This window comes from Halichoerus grypus, chromosome 2 (genome assembly GCF_964656455.1).
Source record: "Halichoerus grypus chromosome 2, mHalGry1.hap1.1, whole genome shotgun sequence".
NCBI lineage: Eukaryota > Metazoa > Chordata > Mammalia > Carnivora > Phocidae > Halichoerus > Halichoerus grypus.
The window spans coordinates 24,722,021-24,741,388 of NC_135713.1; the positions used below are offsets into that span (position 1 = coordinate 24,722,021).

General features: G+C 45.0%; 1 protein-coding gene across 4 annotated transcripts in view; it reads left to right on the plus strand.

Moving 5' to 3' along the window:
• PDZD2 (PDZ domain containing 2) overlaps window positions 1-19,368 on the plus strand; it is a 343,515-nt gene that overhangs the window by 977 nt on the left and 323,170 nt on the right. The gene's annotated exons all lie outside the window — the stretch shown is intronic.

A 19,368-nucleotide genomic window follows, 5' to 3' on the forward strand; every position in this document is an offset into this window, starting at 1 on the left:
GGTTGCTTGTCTTCCTGCAATGCTAAACTGAGTAGGGGTAGGGTCCAGGGTCCCTGACTGGAGTTTGCCAGAAGCCTGTCCTCAGAGGCCTGATCAATGTAAAGACCTTGATAAGAGACACTGGAGTGTAAGAGGACAGGTCTGGCATGGGCTGGTCTCAGAGACTGGAATGGCAGGCACGAGGGCATTCCAGAGCTGCCCTGCACTGGGACTGGAGGTGGCCGACTGCCGGGGGGAAGGAGCCGCATCTGTCTCCCGCCGCCGGCCTGGCCTCTGCCTGCCAGTTAGGTGCTTTGGGTGGATGTGTTTCCCCTGACAAAGCACGATGAAGCTGGAGGGGGTCCCTGAGTGGCTGCAGAAAGTGATACCGTGGATCTGCTTCTAGAGAGAGCTCCCCAGGACCTTCCGTGCTGCTAGTCCTTCCCCAGTGGGGTCTCCCACATTCAGCCTGCTCTGGACGGGCTCTCTCCCAGCTTGCTGTTTCCACTGGGCCAGCTAACCGCCCCCCACCCCCCCCACCCCCGCGGTGGCTTCTGGGTGGGTGTCGAATAGGTCCAGGTTAGCAGGTATGGTGTGGGAGGGTTGCTTGCGGGGGCAGAATAGAATGTCTCCGAACACACCCCTGGCTGTAGGTGGTTGTTCTAGCTTCATCAATTCCTTCTTCCACTGCTGCTCCACTCATAACCACATAGTGGTGTGAGTGTGTGTAGGGGGGTGGGCAGACAGGGAGATGGAGGAGTGGGGGGATGTGCTAGGAGGGGAAGAATCAGAGCCATGTAAAGTATATACATTTACCTTCCCTTGACATAGTTAATATGCTCCTGGAAAAATATTGAATTATACTTTAAATCTTTGTCATTAAAATTGATTTTGCATGCACTTAAGGCAGTTTACTATTTAAGGAAACTTATGATAATTTCTCTATTCATTTCAACCATTTTATTTTTGGAGTACCTGTGGTTTGCACTGCATAGGCCCTCAGAGGTTCCTGGGGATGCGCAGGGGCTCCCTCCTTGAGCTCAGAGTTTCAGTCTGTCAGGAGAAGGGAGATGAATAAACTGACAGCTCCCACCCACACCAGTGCGTGTATATAGGCATGTAATAGGCGCCCTGTATTTATTGGATGATGGGGATGATCTAATGAATAAGGTACCCAAAGAATGGTCCAGATAAAAACACTTTAGAAGGACAGAGGAGAAAGAAGTCACTTTTGACTGAGGAGATCTGAAAGGCTCTATGGAGGAGAACTGAGGTAGAGAAGCTGTGGGCTGAGGGGTTGATCCTGAGTGAGGATGTGGCCCCAGGGATATGATGGAAGAAGAGGCTGGCCTGAGGTCTTGGGGAAGCTTAGTTCTGCAGCTGATAGGGAAATATTTGGGATTTTTGAGCTAGGGATTGTCGCTTTGTGCTTCAGGGAGATGAATCTGATCTCTGGCAGAAAGAATCAGAACTGGGAGAGATGGGAGGTGAGTTGTCCAGTGAGAAGGTTATTGTAATAAGATGAGCACAGGAGGTCATGGAAGTCTGACAGCAGGCTGTGGGAAGAAAGGAAAAGTTCATTAGACATGGCCTTGAAGTATAGGCACTACTTGGATTTGGAATGAAGAAGAAGCAAAAATCACCTGAAGGCTAGGCGGGCATGTGAATACATAGGTGACTGAAATAGGGAGTTTGGAGTTTTAACATTCAGCAAACGAGCAGCCCGAAGAAACCCTTCCAGAGCCCTCCTCCCTCTTCCCACTTCTACTCAGTCTCCCAGACCTATCAGTGGCTCCCAGGATGCAGAATAAATTCCAAATCCTATGTGCCTCCTCAGACTTCTTTCCTGCTATGTCCCTAACACACACACACACACACACACACACACACACACACACACACACACGAGCTGTAGACCTCCTGACCTGTCATACTCTCTGCCTCTACAATGCTGACTTGCTGGGGGTGGTAGTGGGAGAATTGAGGTCCTGGAATATCCTTTCTTCCCTGGTCTTCCTGATGAACCACTTCTTACTCTTCAAGATCCAGCTCAAGGGTCTCCTCCTCTGTGATTCTCTGTCTTTCTTTCCCAAGTTGAGCAGTCTTACCTTTGGACTTGGCTCTACAGAGCCTGTTGGCACACTCATCATGCTGCCCTGGGCCTGTTTCTTTAGGACCATATCTTATTCATGCCCAGATAAGGCCTCCACCAGCCGTCTGCTAGCTTCCTCAGGGAGAGAGGCAGAAGCAACACTCCATGACCTCCCTCTCCCCACCACCAGCTGATTGTACTTGGTGTTGTCCCAGACCTGGTAGGCTGGACAAGATAACACAGAGCTGCAGATACTCCCTTGGCCCAGATCACGTGGGCCTATGTAACTTAGACTATGGTGTGTGTGTGTCAGGGGGTGGGGGAGGTCTCTGTTGGAATGTGGCCTCAGGGCCCTCTTACTGCACCAGTCACAAGGGGAAGCATCCCAAGGAAGATGAACCCATAAAAGGTCAGGACAAAACTCAAAGAGAGGCTGAATCTCTAAAGACAGACTTGGAGACTGGACAGTTTTTAACCTCTTTCTTCTGCCTTCAAAAGTGTCTTCATAGGACCATGTAGGATGCGGCAGGCAAGCCCCTGAGGGAGGTAGGCAGACAGGTAGAGGCAGGAATGTCTGAGAAAGGCCAGTCTTCACAAAGACTAAGAACAGTATCTGTCAAGGATGGTCATGGGAGCCAGGTTCACCGGAAGACAGAGAGAGTGATTGCCAAGATGATTGAAGTCTGGCGCATAGACACTGGATCCAGAGGTGTGCCAGTTAAAAATAATCTGGAGGGTATTTTGAGGAGGTGGTAGTGTTGTGGGAAGGTTTATCCAGGAATGTTCCCCAAATCCCCTTCCCAGGCATGTGTGGTAAACAAAAGAGCAGTGGGAGAGAACGAAGACAAGATAAGGGGTGTTTGGGAGGGAAGAAGCCAGAGGTGAACAGGAGCAAGTGCAGGGAAAGAAAAAAAGCTGGCATCTCCCTTCCTGGGAAGGTAGGAGGGAAGCAGAGGTTGGGAGAGGCGCTGGAGAAGGAGCCTGCAGTGTAGTGGAAGGATGTGTCGTCTTGGTAAAATGGGAGAGGTGCCTGGCTGCTGGGGGCGGGGGGCAAGGGGGGGGGCAGGCGGAAGTACTGCTGGCAGCTGGGTAGGTGAACCTGGTGCCTGGCACCGGCCGAGGTGGCCAAGAGGGAAAGGAGGGTTTCTGGAATTGGGGTCAGAGGCTTTGGCTGGAGTCCTAGCAGTGCAGAAAACCTCTCACTGGCCGGATCATTAGAAATATTGAAGCCTCGGTCTCCTCTTGTGCAAGACTGGGACAGTAGCAACTTCACAGGGTCGTTCTCAGGAGGAATGAAAAAAGATCCTGAGGTATGTATGCAAACCCCTCAATGACAGTGTCTGCTACAAAGTAGTAGGTCCTTCCGTTAGTGTGTCGAGAAATGAATAAGCCTCTTGTCAAAGCCCGTGACAGCCCAGTGAGTGTACAAGGCAGGACTTTTTAGCGGACCCAGCCGAAGCTTGCTTTCAGCTTTGGATGCAAAGCTCTGGACTGCTGGGAGCAGCCTCTCACCTCCCTGTTCCCACTTTAAGGAATCTTTCAGGGTGTCTGCCTTTTTATTGTTGACTTGTTTCAGTGGATACATCTGTACTTCACATGCAAAGGTCACGTTGCCAGGCTCAAAGCAGGGAGATCCTGCAGAGTCTCCCCTCCTCTGCGCTTTGGAAGGGGTGATGCATTCAGACTTGCGAATTCCCGTATTGGAGGAACCCGAGGCCCAGAAGAGTGGAGAACTTACCTCCTTCTAGCACAGCTAGAAGTAGAATCACATCTGTAGTGGCTAGATTTGCAGAACTGTTGTCTTCAGTGGTAATAGTGCAAGATGCAGGTGGGTGAAGAGGAACTGAAAATCTGTGTACCCCCTTGGTTTTATGAATGAATCATGATTATACTTAGAAAGATTAAATAAATATTCTCCCCTATTAGTGAAGAGCAGAGGAAAAGGAGCACTTAATTTGATTTACTAAACACTCACTAGGTGTGTGTCAAATTAAATGATATTGGGGGAAAATGTGTATGATGTTTCTTTAAGGAACTCAAAGTATAAAAGTATTTTCTCAGATTATTCCTGATTTATTTATTTATTTTACGTCGATCGTGTTGTTCTTTGGGCCTAAACATAGGTCCATATACAATGATAGATCCTTCTATGGCATTTAAAGGTTTTAAATTCCCGATCTTATACTATCCATATGCTAGGATTGGGAAAAAGAGAGAATTGGGAAAGAATTCTTTTCCTGTGTGTTCTGCAGTTCTGGGCAGAGGCAGGACTGGAAGCCAGGTAGGTCATCGGATTTAGGCTCGGATTGCCTGTGATCTAAAGAGCTCTGCATTCTGTTTACAAATGTGTTCAAGAAAACACTGGGAGCATTTACGGTTTGAAAAGTCAATCGTTGAAGAGGCCCTTTGTGGTCCGATAAGGCGGCGGAGCCTGGAGATGGCTTGTTAAGGCACTAAGTGTGCGGAGAAGACACATTTGTCTTTGAAGCCTCTCCAGCTCCGGGAAGAGGCCTGCCCCGGCTGTGGCCTCTCTCCAATGCCAATGGGGTCCTCTCCATCCCCACATTCTCAGTGGGGCAGGGAAACAATCCCCGTTCTCAGAGCGCTTGCCTCCTTGGTGCGTGCATCACCTACGTGAATACATTGAATGAACAGTGACTGGGCTATTAACTTGCACAAAATCAGAAACTTAAGAATTAGCTCTCTTTATGAAGCAATCCAATGAAAGCAGATAGCATTGAACATCTGGTTGATTAAGTTATTCTTGGATTATTTGTTTTTAGGTTTTAAAGGGTTTCTGGGGCTCGTAAAGCACTCTAGGACACATGAAGAGGTTTTGGAGAAGCAGGACTTGGAGAATTGACTTTACAGCAAAGAGGACTAGTTTGGCACACACTATTGTCACAAGCTTTCAATGGAATAATAGCAAGGGAGTGGGGAAGCAGCCTGAAGTGCGTAGCTATTCACACGAGGATAAAAAAATCACAAACTCCTGAGGATTTGCAAGTTCTTGAAAGAGAACTACCCAATCCTTTGCCTCCAGCTTGAAGGCCGATTTAGCTCATTTTAGGTAAGATCTACAGTGTTCTAACAGCCTCCTGAGGGGGGCTTCCATGGTATATGTGGCCCTTAACAGAATGATTCCCAGGCTGTGCCCTTTGAAGTTTTTAGCAACAGTGGAATTGAATTTGAGCTGAGCCACTTGTGGTCTCCTTTTTGTCAACATCTGGACAGTTCTAGTACTTGGCTTTGCATACACTAGACTTTAAGTCGGCTACTACCAGCAAATTGTCCATACATACGCTGTTGTCCTGGCCTCTGAAGAGTGATCATCTGCTTTGCTAAAAATGAAGACACATGGATACAATGCAGAAGAGGACCCCTACCATGAACAGGGGCCCTCCGTAGTGCTGTGCAAGTCCAAAGTCAACCCTCTGGCTAAAACCTGTCTGCCAAGGAAGTAGAAGTTGTGCTGGGCAGAGAGTAGGAGAGGGGGTATCTTTGGATCATGGTATAGTCAGGAGACAGTGGGGAGACTAGCCTGCTTCATAGGGAGCCTCTGGGCATCCAGAGAAAGGGGGTGGTGGGGGGAGCAGGTGCCTAGGAGCTTTGCTCTCTTGGCACCCGGTCTGGCTACAGTTGCTCTTAACAAGATCTTGGGCTACCTAGGAGTAAGACAGAATAAACACTGGCTTTTTTGTCCCTTTCACTGAAGGCCAGCACTTTAGAGATGCCTGTCTAACGTGAACCTGCTTATCCTACGTACATGTCCTGGGATGATACTGTAATTCCAGTATTCCCCAAGTCTCTTTCCAGAGAGTAGAGAGGCAAGTGTGTTTCAGATTAGCCATAGTATCTTGGGTTGGTGCCTACAAGTTGAACACCCAGGAAGGTTCCTCACCCTGACACTCCTTATATTTGCATGCAGGTGATCACTAACTCTCTTCCAGTGTTTGAATGTTCTTTTCTCTACCTATGAAGATGAGAATGGAGCAAAGTTTAATAAAGCAAGATGTCAATAAACTTTACCTTTTTGTGTGTTCGCCAAGGGACACTTATAAAATGTCTGATTTCAGCTGTGTTTCAGTTGGATTCCCCCCTCACCCGCCTTTTGGCACAGTGTATTTTATAGAGATTTGGGTAAAACTAGATTGTGCTATATGGGTCTCCTGGTGAAGAAAATTAGCTTCCCAGGCTAAAGCAGCCATGCAAATATTATTATAAAATCACTCAGCATACAAAATTGGCGTCATTTTCCTCCACAGTTTTCCACTGCTACTCTCTACCCCCACCCCGCCCTGGTCACCGTTATTCCCAGTATCATTAGGCTAAAGGAAGAGACAGCTGTCCCCAGAATATCTGCTCTGAATGTCCTCATCAACATGGGTTCTCATGAGAGAGCAGGCAATGAGATGGTGCGAGCAGAGGAAGATACTGTAAAAAGTTGCAGTAACACTTCTCTGGACCTACTACTCATCTTCAAAAACCTGAGCAGATGTAAGGTTTATTGATTTCTTTATTAGGGAATGCTGGGGAGCGGTGTTCAGCAGTTTGTAGCATCTGAGTACCCCTCCCCCTTCTGGTCCCTCACCTGCTCAGCTTCTGGGCGCCATCTTTATTTTCAGGGTCTCTCAACATATCTGTCTTTTCCCCCATTCTTCAGGATCCTGCACATGGATATGTCCAGTACATGGATAAAATTTAAAATTTAAAATTGTTTGAATGTTCTCTATTTGGCAGGCACTGTTCTAGATGCTTTACATATGTTATCTCATTTAATTCTCCTTATGAGTCAGTGAGGCACACACCATTATTATTCCCCTATTCACTTCCTGGGGCTGCTATAACAAATTACCACAAACTTGGTGGCTAAACAACAGAAATTTATTCTCTCATAGTTCTGGAGGCCAGAAGTCTGAAATTTAGGCGTTGGCAGAGTCATGCTCCCTCTGGAGGCTCCTAGGGAGAATCCTTCCTTGCCTCTTCCAGCTTCTGGTAGCTGTTGACATTCCTTGTAACTCTTTCACTCTAATCTGTGTCTCTATCTTCATATCATCTTCTCTGTGTGTTCATGTCTTCTCCTCTTATGTCTGCATGTCTCACTTTGTGTGTCTCTTATATGTACACTTGTCATTTAGGGTTACCCAGATAATCTAAGATGATCTCATCTTGAGATCCTCAATGTAATTACTTTTGCCAAAGAAGGTCACATTCGCAGGTCGAGGACATGGACATGTCTTTTGGGGGGACACCATTCAACATTGCAGATGGAGAAATGGCGGTACAATGTGGTTAAGCAAATTCTCCAAGGTTACAGATGGAGCTGGGATTTAAATAGAGCAGTCTGGCTCCAGAGCTTACATTCTTGACCTACTATTACATTCTTTTCTCTACTGTCTCTCATTAATGTGCTCAGTGATCATTTATGGTATGAATGGATGGTGGGATGCATGGGTAGATGGATGGATAAAACAATGCTTATAACAATAATTGGCCAACATTCTCCTTCCCAGTGTACTGAAAATAATAACAACAACTAATATTCAGTGTTTTATGATGTTGCCCCAGGACTTGACCTTGGGTCTTCTTCTCTAGCTATTCTCCCTCCTAGGGAGATCTTCTCTGCCTCAAGGCTGTACCTACCATCAATGTACTGTCTCCCGAATTTATGTCTCTAGCTTTGATCTCTGCACGGAGTTCCAGACTCATACACCCCACTGCCAGCTAGATATTTCCACATCTGTGTGCAACAGACATCTCAGACCTAGCTTGATCAAAATAGGATCCTTGATATTTCTCTCTCTGGCTAGTAATTTCCTTCTCCTTCTCCCAGCTCAGTGTATGGCACCACCATCCACCTAAAGGCTCGTTTCAAAAACCTCAAGACCTTCATTCTTTTTTCCTCACACCAGCAACCGAATCTGTAAGTCCTGTTGGCCCTCCGTCCACCTGTACGGCAGCCGACCTGGTTGGAACTGCTGCACAGTAGTCTGCTCTCTGGGCCTCCTCAGACTACTCTTGACTCCTAGTCCCTCTCCTCACACAAGCCAGAGGGGTCTTTTAAAAACACACATCACAGGACACCTGGGTGGCTCAGCCAGGTAAATGTCCAACTCTTGGTTTCAGCTCGGGTCATGATCTCAGGGTACTGAGATTGAGCCTCAAGTTGAGCCCCGCATGGGGCTCCATGCTGGGTGTGGAGCCTGCTTAAGATTCTCTCTCCCTCTCCCTCTGCCCCTCCCCCTACCACTTGCATGCGTGCTCTCTCTCAAAAAAGAAAATAAATAAATAAAAAATAAAAAAATAAATAAAAACACAAATCAAGTCATGTCACCTAACAGTTTACAACTGGGGATTTGTCACTGCCATTTGAATACAACCAGGCCCTTTGCCTTCACCTGCCTCTCCGATGACCTCCTCTGCTAGGACTCATCGTCCTTACTCTCTGTGTACCAACACACTGTCCTTTCTGTTCTGGGACATGCCAAGCTGTATCCCAGAGTAGGGCCTTCCCTCTGCCAGAAAGCTGCCTCCAGACCTGCGTAGGCCCTCTCCTCCCTGACCCCCCACCAGCACTCTATCACGTTACTCCTATTCTGTTTGAAATAGAGTTTTGATTTTTTTTTTTTTTATTGGTTGTCTCACCTGTTGGAATGCAAGCTTCATCAAAGCAGGGGCCTTGTCTTGTTCACTGGATCTCCAGTGCTGACAGCCGTGCCCAGTATACATTAGGCACCCAATAAACAGCTGTTGAACAGATTTAGCATTGTTCCCACTTATCCTTTTTTTACAGGGGCCGAAAAATAGGCTCAAAAAGTTTAAATTATTTGCCCGAGGTTGCACATCTATTAAGACTTGGAGCAAGAATTTGAATCCAGATCTCTCTGTCCTCTAAGCCTGTGCTCTTAACCTTATTCCATATAGCATTTCTGAGAAGCAGGAACTTCCAGGATCCCTAAAGTCCCCACAGATCTCTACGTTTTCTGATTCATTTTTCTGCTCATAAACCCAGGATATAGATTGGTAAAACACAGGGAAAAAATATACTTACTTGAATTCCAAATGTACTGTTTCTCTGAGAAGTTGGCCCTGGAGCTTATTTCTTTTTTCTCCATTTGGGCATTTAGGCTCATGACTTTTTCTGATCTATCTGGAGACTTAATGGTTTAAACCCTCTTCCTTGAACCTGTAACAGGAAGGGCAGAAATGACCATGTCCTTCACGTGTCCTTTATGCAAGGGTAAAATTTGCATTCTTAAAGCCCTGCAGTGTTCATCCTCCTGAACACCAACATTTCCTTACACACCAACATTTTCCTCAGTTTGGCATTTTCTGCCTCCACATGTCTTCCTAGGTGAGAATATGGACTCCATTTTTAGATTCGTTGGTAGGGGGACCCTCTTTACTGGGTCTTGCTAAGAGACTGGTTCATTTTTCTGGGCCAGTCATGGAAGAGGCCAAAGGACAGGTTCCAGCCAGATGTGGGACTCAAAGGAACTTCTGTTAATGTTGCAGAGTGGGGAGAATGAGAAAGCAGCTGTTGGTTTCCTTCCCTGGTGTTGGACCTCCTTTTAAAAATAAGTTCCATTTTGAGAATTACATCAGCATCCCAATAAGTAAACATCAGACAGAAGCTACTATTTCAGGCAAATAGTAATTGTAAGAATAGCCAAGACCCACAAATGTAGGTTGGGCTTATATTCGTAGAGAGGGCTGTAGTGGCTGATTAGTGTATCTGGCAAATATAACTGCTCTCCTGCAGGAAGGCGGAATTCTGGCTATTTGATATGTCATGTGCTTTGTCTCTGCTGTCTGTCGTGAGTGGGGTTTGCTGTGGTAACCAGAACTTTGCCCAGAGGGTTGTGCATGTAAAATGTCACTCATAGGCAGTCTCCTTTATTTTTATCATAAACCAAAGAGGGCCTGCTGACTGTTCTTGATAACAGGCAGGTGAGTAATCACAGTGAAGTCCAGGTTGAATTGTAAGTGCCATTCCGATGTGGAATATCACCACCCACCACAATTCTCATTTGCTGGATCAAGAAGCACTTCTGTATTTCCATTGATAAAATCCAGACTGGAACCTGCATGTTAGGATAGTTGGACTTATTTAATTTTTTGTTTATTTAAATTTCTTAAAAATTTATTTATTTATTTATTTTTTAAGTAATCCCTACACCCAGCGTGGGGCTCAAACTCACAACCCCAAGATTAAGAGTTGCATGTTCTTCTGACTGAGCCAGCCAGGTGCCCCGGACTTACTTATTTTTATAACTCTTTCTCAACTGCTATTCTCCATCTTCAGCTTGACAAAACATATGAAGTTTATTAACAATGGTGGTGCTGTGGATGGGAGGTAGGTAGCTGCCCATAAAAACCACTGAAAACTCTGAGTCCTCAGCAAACATTTGAAGGAGGTAATATTATCAGTTATGTTCAGTTCTCTCCTAGAGCTCATACTTTGTCCTCACTGCTGCAAACTTTTTTTTCTTTTCTGTTCAATTAATATTTACTTAGCATGTGCCACATAGAGAGAAAAGATATATACATTTCATATTCTATGCATGGGGAATAAAAAATAAAATTCAGATTGCCTTGAATTATCAATGCTATCAAATTATTTAACTGTCTTTTGGGACAAGGGAGAGACAATGGAGAAGGCATTGCTTCAAGAACATACTGAGCCTCATGAACCCCTCTTCTGTTGGAGACTTGGAACTGGCTCTCAAGGCTATCAAGGTCACTAATGAGGTCCACATTGCTGAATCCAAGGACCAATTCTCAGCCTTTTCCTTGCACCTTCAAAGCATTTGATGCACACAGTTAATCCCTTCTTGAAATGCTTCCTTCCCTTAACTCTCTGGACACCATAGTCTCTAGGCATTCCTCCTTGCTCACCAGTCTGCATTCCTTCCCAGTTTTCTTGGCTGCCTGTCTTCTCCCTGACCTCTTAATGCTGGAGGGCCCAGGAGTCATTACTTTTGCTTCTTGTCTTTTCTTTCTGCGATTGTTATCTGTGATGTCAGTCATTCTCATGGCTTTAAATGCTATCCATAAGCTAAGAATTTGTGCCAATATATCTTCATCTTGCGTATATAATTATCGACTTGAATCCCCACTGTCTAATGCTCATCTCAAACATTAACATCTAAAATCAAATTCCAGATTCATACCCCTGCCCCTTCCAGATACTTTGTCTCTGGCTAGTTCTCCAAAATATACCCAGAATCTGACCATTGCATACCGCCTCTCCCCTCTTCCAAGTTGTCCTCATCTCTCAATTGGACTATTTTGAGAATTCCTCAATTGCTATCTTGCCCCTTTCCCCATTAGTCTATTCTCAACAGAGCAGCCAGAACGATTATCATAAAACTGTAAATCAGATCATGTCACTTCTCTGTTCGGACCTTCCCAGGGGCGTCCCATCTCACTCAACGTAAAAGCCAAACTCATTATTACATAGCCTACTAAGCCCTTCCCTTTCGGACTTCTTCATCTCTATTACTTTCCCTCCCCGGTCCAGCCACACCAGCATGCTTCTGCCTCAGGGCCATTGCACCTGCTATGTCCTCTGCGTGGTGTGTTCCTCTCTCCTGTAGCTGAGTTCTTCCCTCACTTCCTTCAGTTCTTGATTTAAATGTCACCTTCCGTGAAGTCTTCCGTGCCACCCTACTCCAGTCTGAGACTTTGTATCCCCCTTCTCAGCTTTATTTTCTCCTTAGCACATTGTCAGTTTTTTAACATGTCATATATTTTACTGATTTAATTTGCTTTTTCTGCCTGCTCGACTTCATTATAATGTAAAATCGTAAAATCTATGAGGGTAGTTTTTTGAAAGGGGGGTCTGTTTGGTTCATTCTTATATCTTCAATACTTAGAGCAGTCTGGCATATAGTCGGCACCCAGAGAATAATTTGTTGAGAGAATGAAGTAGGATCACTGGTATTTTTAATTTAAATGCTGATACCCCAGGGATTGTGATGGAATGGGTAGGAGGTACAGCGTAAGCATTGGTCTCTTCTGAACACCACCCCTCCCCCGCCCCCGGTGGTTCTAATGTGGAGTCAGTGGTGCAAACCCCTACTTGTTTTTCTCCTTCTTGGGATTTTACCTCTGTGGCGTATGTTGTTGCATTCTTAGAAAATCCATTAGTCTCAAAACTTAAATTGCAGTGGAGGATTTTAATGAAATTTGTGCTGTGTATAATAGTTTATTAGGGTTTTCATAGGAGCATCTCGTTAAGAGTTAATGTAGTGGACATCAATCCCTGCGTGACCTTGGCCGAGCTTCGATGGGACGCACAGACCCTGTATGGCAGAGTCAAGTGTTTCTTTGTTAATTTCCCAGTTGAGCATCAGGCTTTTCTCTTTATATTTGAGAAGTGAGAGGGAATTTGGATCTGACTTAACTTCTTTTGTCTACATTAGCTATACACATTTATTCGACACCTCCTACCCAGAAGCCCATCTACCCATTGCTTAAATTCTGTTCATCCCTTAAGGCCCCAGTGAAGTCTCATTCCCTGTAAAAAGTGTCCTCCCCCCTGCCCCCCAGCTGGCAGCCTCCCCCAGAACGTCTGGTGCACCTACTGCCTGGCACTTCACTTGGCATCTAGCACGTGCGGCTTTTGGGTGGTGCACTTTTTGGTGAAAGTGGGTTTTTTTTTTTTTCTTTACCCAAATCCCAAACTAGACTGCGAATTCTCTGAGGACACCTGGCCATACATTTCACCTCTTTGTGTCCCCAGCAGTGGGCGTTAAACAGATGTTGATGGATTGGCTAAACTATTTCTGCTTAATGCGTTGGCAGCTTCTAGGGAGTGTTGCCTAGGGAAAGAGGTGTCGCTCTCCGTGTAATTAGGGATTATACCTTTCCTAAACGCTGTGGCATTTTTCACCCTGAGTTATTGTGGATCTTTGAGTTATATGTTTCTCATCTTATGGTTTTCTTTTAAGTGACTGAATACATAGCTAGTGAGATTTAAAATTCCAGGATTTCAGTACCCTCTTTGAAAATGATGTATTCAAGAAAGCTCAGAGACAACCATATCTGGCTTTACCAAAATGAGATTCAAGTAAATAAAATTTAAACTGCCTTTTAGGGCAGCTGGGAGGAAGCTCCAACACAGGACAAAGGGGGCCCCCCATAAAAGCGCCCCCCCCATTTGAAGGAGTTACTTCTCTGATATAGTCTCATTATTAGGCTAACATTCTTCATTTCAACCGCCTGGGAGATCAGGTAACCTGATATACTGGAGTAGGAGGAAGGTTTAGAAACTGAGTTCTTAACACCTTTGTGGACTTTTGAAGCTCTAGGCTTGGGGAAAAGTGATGTCATGGTGAGACAGGAAATGTTATAAAGCCGTAAAATGTCATAAACCAATTTCCATCTGGTCGTAGGTGTATAAGACACAGCAAAGAAAAGTGCATTGTGTTTTTATCCAACGGGGATAAGGTTACTAGACTAGTACATCATGGGAAAGCTGTTGATATAGTGTATCTGGACTTCTCAGCAAGGTGTTTGGATGATCCCTTGTGAGACCTTTGTGGGCAAGATGGAGAAATGTGGATTGCACAGTAGCAGCGTTTGGTGATTTGTAGCTGACTGGCTAAATGCTATACAAAGAGCTTGATGGATTGGTGTCCATTTAGAGAGAGGGTTCTAGTAAAGAGAGTCAGACACAGTTCTGCTATTGGATTTATCCTTCTCCTGCTCAACATTTTTATCGCCAACTTGAATAAAGATATGGATGACATGTTTATCCCATTTGCTCATGACCCAGATCTGGGAAGCCCAGTGACCTCATTTCATACCGGTATCAGAATCTAGACTTACAGGATAGGCCAAATCTTGCAAGAGTCAGCCAAAGGGCTCAAGTGAAGGTTCTGTATTTATGTCTGAAAAAACCAGTTGCATTTATTATAGGATGGTCAGGAACCTGCTTTAAAGGGGTCTCTGTGTAAAAGATTTAGGAAATTCATTCGACTCTACCATCAATGTGTATCAATACTGGAGTGTGACTATTAAGTAGGTCCAGAAACAGAGTGTTGACCCTTTGTACTAGGCCCACACATCTAGACTGTTGTATGCTGTTCTGGGCAACACATGGTGCCAAGCAACATATCCCAAAGCAAGGGGTTCAAGATGGGGGAGTTAGTGGGAGAGATTTGCAGGGAAGACAATAGCTACCTTCAAATCCTTCTCCTTCCAGCCCACACCCCTATGGACGATAGCTTTATCCATTCCTTTGCCAATACTCTAAACTTCCTTATCTCTTTTCCTCTTGCTATCCCTACCCTCCAAAATCCTACTCCAAGTAAGTTCAACCACCTGCATTTTCTGCCTCTATCTCCTGGCTGCCAAGCATTTCTATGAAAGAAAAAAACCTACCCGTCTACTTCGATGGGGGCACCTGCAGAAAAATGGTCTCTAAACTCATCAGCTACGTGGGCTGCAGATAGTCTCTGTACAGGATCCCACTCCCCTTCCCTTGCCATTCTCCCGCCAGCGTCTAACTCTTCCCCTTTCCCTCCAACTCCTACCTCGTGATTTGCTCCCACCCTCCAAGATAGGGACCTTAATGTTTTCTTCACAGAGAGAATCAGTAGCCACTCCCTCAGTCTTGCTCCCTCACAAACTACCTATTTCCACATCCAGCCTGCACTCTGACCTGAAAACTTGGTCTATATCAGCTATTTTCACATATTTAATCTCTCATTAATTCCTCAATGGACCATGCAATCTGATTTCCATTCCCAACCCTCCACTGAAATTCCCTTGCCGTGATCACCAATGGGCCTCTGCATTTAAATCCAATGGAAACTTTTCAATACTTAATTCAGTTGACACTCTGACAAGTTCCTCCTTTACGAAACACTACTCTCCGGCTTTTCTGACACTACTTCTCTCCTGGTTTTCTTCCTACCTCTTTAAACTAACACTTAGTTTTAATCTTATCTCTGAGCTCCTCTCTATGGAGCCCTTTCATATACTTTTGCAACCACTTTTATCCCCCTTTACTTTTTGGACTAGATTTTATAGTTTGCCTCTTAAACATTGATGTTCTCATTTTCCCCCTGGACAATTTCAGCTGCATTTTCATTCTACCACTACTTACGTTTTGATCACTCCCAAATCTGTACCTTTAGATCCAACCCTTCTCCTGAGCTCTGGACTCACATGTCCACTGTAAACCTACCATCTCCATCTGGGCGACCCTCAGCCACTCCATAGCAATACACCCCAAACTGAACTCATCACCTTCCTTCCCCAGACAGACCTGCTATTCCTCCTCTGTACCCTATCTTGGCCATGGCACCCCTCTCAACCAGCCCCCCGAACAAGAAATCCAGACCCATCCCTCCCTTCTCTGTGGTTCTGTATATTTGCACACAGGAGGTTTGCAACTACAGTCCATTGGATGGCCAAATAAATAAAGTTTTTCAGTGGCTTTCTTGTGCAGGACCGCTAAGACTTATTCTCATTTCTGGTGCAGAAGACAAAACAAGGCCCAGAACATTGAAATTAAGGGAAAGAGATACAGCTCCATGCTAGGAATGTTTTTGTGACGATTCTAGTCTCAAAGTGTCATGGATCGCCTTGAGAGGTAGTAAGTTTCCCTTCACCGCCAACAGCAAGCTGAGGCTGGAGAACTGATATTGTAAGATTGGGCTGGGTGACTTTTGATGCCTCTACCAACTCTGAGATTTAGTTCAGCAGTTAATAAGCCCCTTCTATATACTTTGCCCACATCATCTCATTTATGCTTCCTAATAGATTATTAGCCTCATTTTATGGATGAGAAGCCAAGAACATGGAGGGCCAAGTAATTTTCCTAAAGTGACACAGTCAGTATTAGGGCCAGGCCTCCAAAGCAGCCCTGGTGTCCCTAAATCTCAGTTTTTGTTAAACCACGGCCTTCTATCTGACATTGGAAACAGACTTCAGGTCAGTAGAGAACAGTACCATCCGCTGTGTACCTTCACTGGTAGAGGTAGACCTTTGAAGATAATAGAAGGGAACAATTCTTTGAAACAGAGCATTTTTAAATAAATAAATTTGGAGCTTAAGTTCTTAAATATATCCCCATGTTTATTGCTATATTACCTTTCCCCTCCATTTCTACAGATACTTTATTATTATAACAAGCAATTCTAATAACCAAATGCAATTTTCTTCATAGGTCACCACTCCCGTTTCCCACAGGCTTGAGAAGGAACAAGAAAGGGTTAATTCTTCCATTTACTTAGAATGGCTTTTAATGAAATGCAGGTCCCAGCAGCAGAGGTACCAGGTTGCTGTGTGATGGAGGCTGTCGGGTGAAATCCTGGGTTTTCTTTTACAAACTTGAAAGAAAAGGAGATACCCCATATTGCAGGGATGGGGTGGGGCAGGGTAGGATTGGCTTGAAGTATAGAAAGACTATATAAGCAAATATTTACCTCATTTTCATTTTTGCCTTGAATACATGTCCTGGAAGGAACCAGAGGTCTGATTAAAACAGCAGATAAGCATCAAAATGGGAGGCACTCTGTCTAGGGTGACACCTGGGCTGGAGGAAGGGGTCCAAGGGGACAGTTGAGGCAAGGATCTGCAATCCAAGCTGTAGAGACTGGACTTGTAGATAACCTGTGAGTGGTTATTTTTATAGTCCTCCTTAGCTGTCATTCCCAGAAACCTAAGGAGTACTTATCCTCTTAGGTGCTCGAAGGTATGGGATTACTTCTCCATCTTTCACCTGATCCGAACCTTATTGTTTGAGTACTCAGAGAGCATTCTTAGTCTGTGGGCTTGAGGGTTAGGTAAGGCGTGAAGAATTAAAAGCCAACAGTAATCCTCCAGCCGTAAGACAGAATAACCAGCGCCTCTGTCCGTGTTCAGAGAGGCAGCAGGTGCAGAGCAGGATTGGGAAGGAGTGTGACAGTAGTGATGAGTGACAGGTCAGCAGCCGGCACTCGGTTCTGGTCTAGATACTGCCACCATCGAGCTGTAGTAGCTAGCGCCGTTAGGTCCTGCTTTCTCTGCACTTAGAGCGAAGAAATTGTGTTTAATGATTCTGAAAGTCTCTTTTATTTCTAAAAGAAGAAAATGGCCTGACACCCAGTCATGGCTCACTAATGCACACGTCGCCTTTTACTTGAGAACGGATCATCCCATTCTTGCCTCTCACTACTGAAGACCAGCTCATATCTCCTGTGCCTTGGACCTCACGTTTCGTCCTAAATGAATAAATTCCTCTAAATTAAGCTACCCATAAAAAATACCCTGTTTCTGTTAGGAGTAGGTTCCATGAATATGAAAACACTTGCAAGGCATGAAAAATTCAGATTTACTTCCACTGACTGTTACTTCTTCTCTGGACTGTTAGAGATCATCTATTTTAATCTCCTATTTTATAAATGAACAGATCTAGGCCCAGAGAGGTAGGGCAGCTTTCTAAGTTCACACAGCAAAGACTCTTCTGTAGGACTTTTCCCCCACTGCCCAAAATGGCAAGATGCAGGTACTTGGCAATCAGTGTTTAAAAGAAAATTATAGTTTCATGTCCAAGAAAGTTATTTTTAAACAGGAGGCTGTTTCACCTAGAAATTTTTTTAAGGAAAAAAAAATAATAAACAAGTGCACTAGATTTGTCCTTTTAAGCCAATTTAAGAAGTGTGCCTTCTCTGTGCTGTTGAAATTGGCAGGCCGACATCTTGCAGACAGACTGTTCTGGTCTACTCGGTTAGTTGTTATCCCAAATGCAAATCTGACTCACGGGTGAGATCATGAGAAATCTGGACTATTTTTCTTGATGACTTTTTCTTTCCTATTCCAATTTTCTTTTGCGGTATTTGGCCCTGTATGTTACCCATGCTGGGGAACAGAATCTTGAAAGGGTTGTTCCTAGGATAGTCTCTGCTGTCATATGAATCTAAAAACAGCCGGAGCAGGTTTGGCCATGCAGTGTATGTGGCTTTGGTGTAGAAAATCAGGTTGTTTGTGTGTGTGTGTGTGTGTGTGTGTGTGTGTGTGAGAGAGAGAGAGAGAGAGAGAGAGAGAGAGAGAGTGTTCTGGCCTTAGAGCAAAATAAGAAGATTTTTGTTTACTGGGATTTGAGGGATTCTGGGAAGACCCTCCTTCTAATCAAATGGATTCCTTTCATTCAACAGATGTCTAGTTGATATCCACATTTTGCTAGGTGCTGGCATCTGGAGAAGGTTACCTATAATTAAATAAATAAATATTACCTAGTCTGTGTATTAGGGTCATGTTAGCTGCGGTGACAATCAAGCCCCCGAGTTTTAGTGGCTTGACATAACACCAAAGTATTTCTCTCTCCTGTGATAACCTAGTGCAACAGTTCATGCTCAGCACGTAGTTCTCCTCCATGTGGTGGTTTAGGGCTGCGTGCTCTTTCCATCTTGGGTCCCCACAATTTTCTAGGGCTGCAGGGTCATCTACCTCCCAGTGGTAGAAGGGGAAAGAGGGAAGAAGGCACAGTTACTTCTGAAACGCCTTGGTTTGACGGTGGCGCATGTCACTTGGCACATTTCACTGGTGAGCAGTAACCACAGAGCCCCACTTGGAGGCAGAGGACTGGGAAATGTAGCCCATGATGAGCCTATGCTTTGGAAGCATATGGAATTCTGGTGTGTGGCTGGCCGTCTCTGCTGTTGTCTGGTAAGTACTTTATGGGGCAGAGCGCTCAGGATAGGGCACCTGACTGCGTGTGGCGTGGGAGTTATCACTGGGCACTCTTTCCCTGCCAAGCTTGATTTCAGGTCTCCAGCATGCCACTGTGTGTCTCTCACACAAATCCCTTCCTCTCTCTAGAACTTTCCTCCCACCTGTCCTTGCCCTTCCCCTGGCTAACTCACTATTCCATCAGGTACAAACGTACAGTGCCTTTTCCCGAGAAGCTTTTCCTGGACCCACAGTCCAGCTTCCATGTATATGTTCTGACCTTCTATGAAGACAGAGCAAGAAGATTATTATTTATTGGAATTTGATTTCCCCCAGGAAGGCACTCCTGCTAATCAATTGGCAGTTTCACCGAGCATAAACTTCAGGGGGTCAAGGAGCATTTAGGGAAAAGAGGGAGGTAAGGAAGGCATCGGATGATGGGGGAATGAGGAAGGGACCATTACAACCTCCCAAGAGCTCGGAGGTGGGAGCTCTAGCTCTTTGGAGGTAGAGAGGCAGCATGGGGCGCCCAGGCCACTTCACTTTCAGATCCTACACTTCGAACAGCAGTTTTCAGGGGTTCTCAGAGTTCATTTCTGGAGAATAAATGAGAAAATTTTGCAAATGCTGGT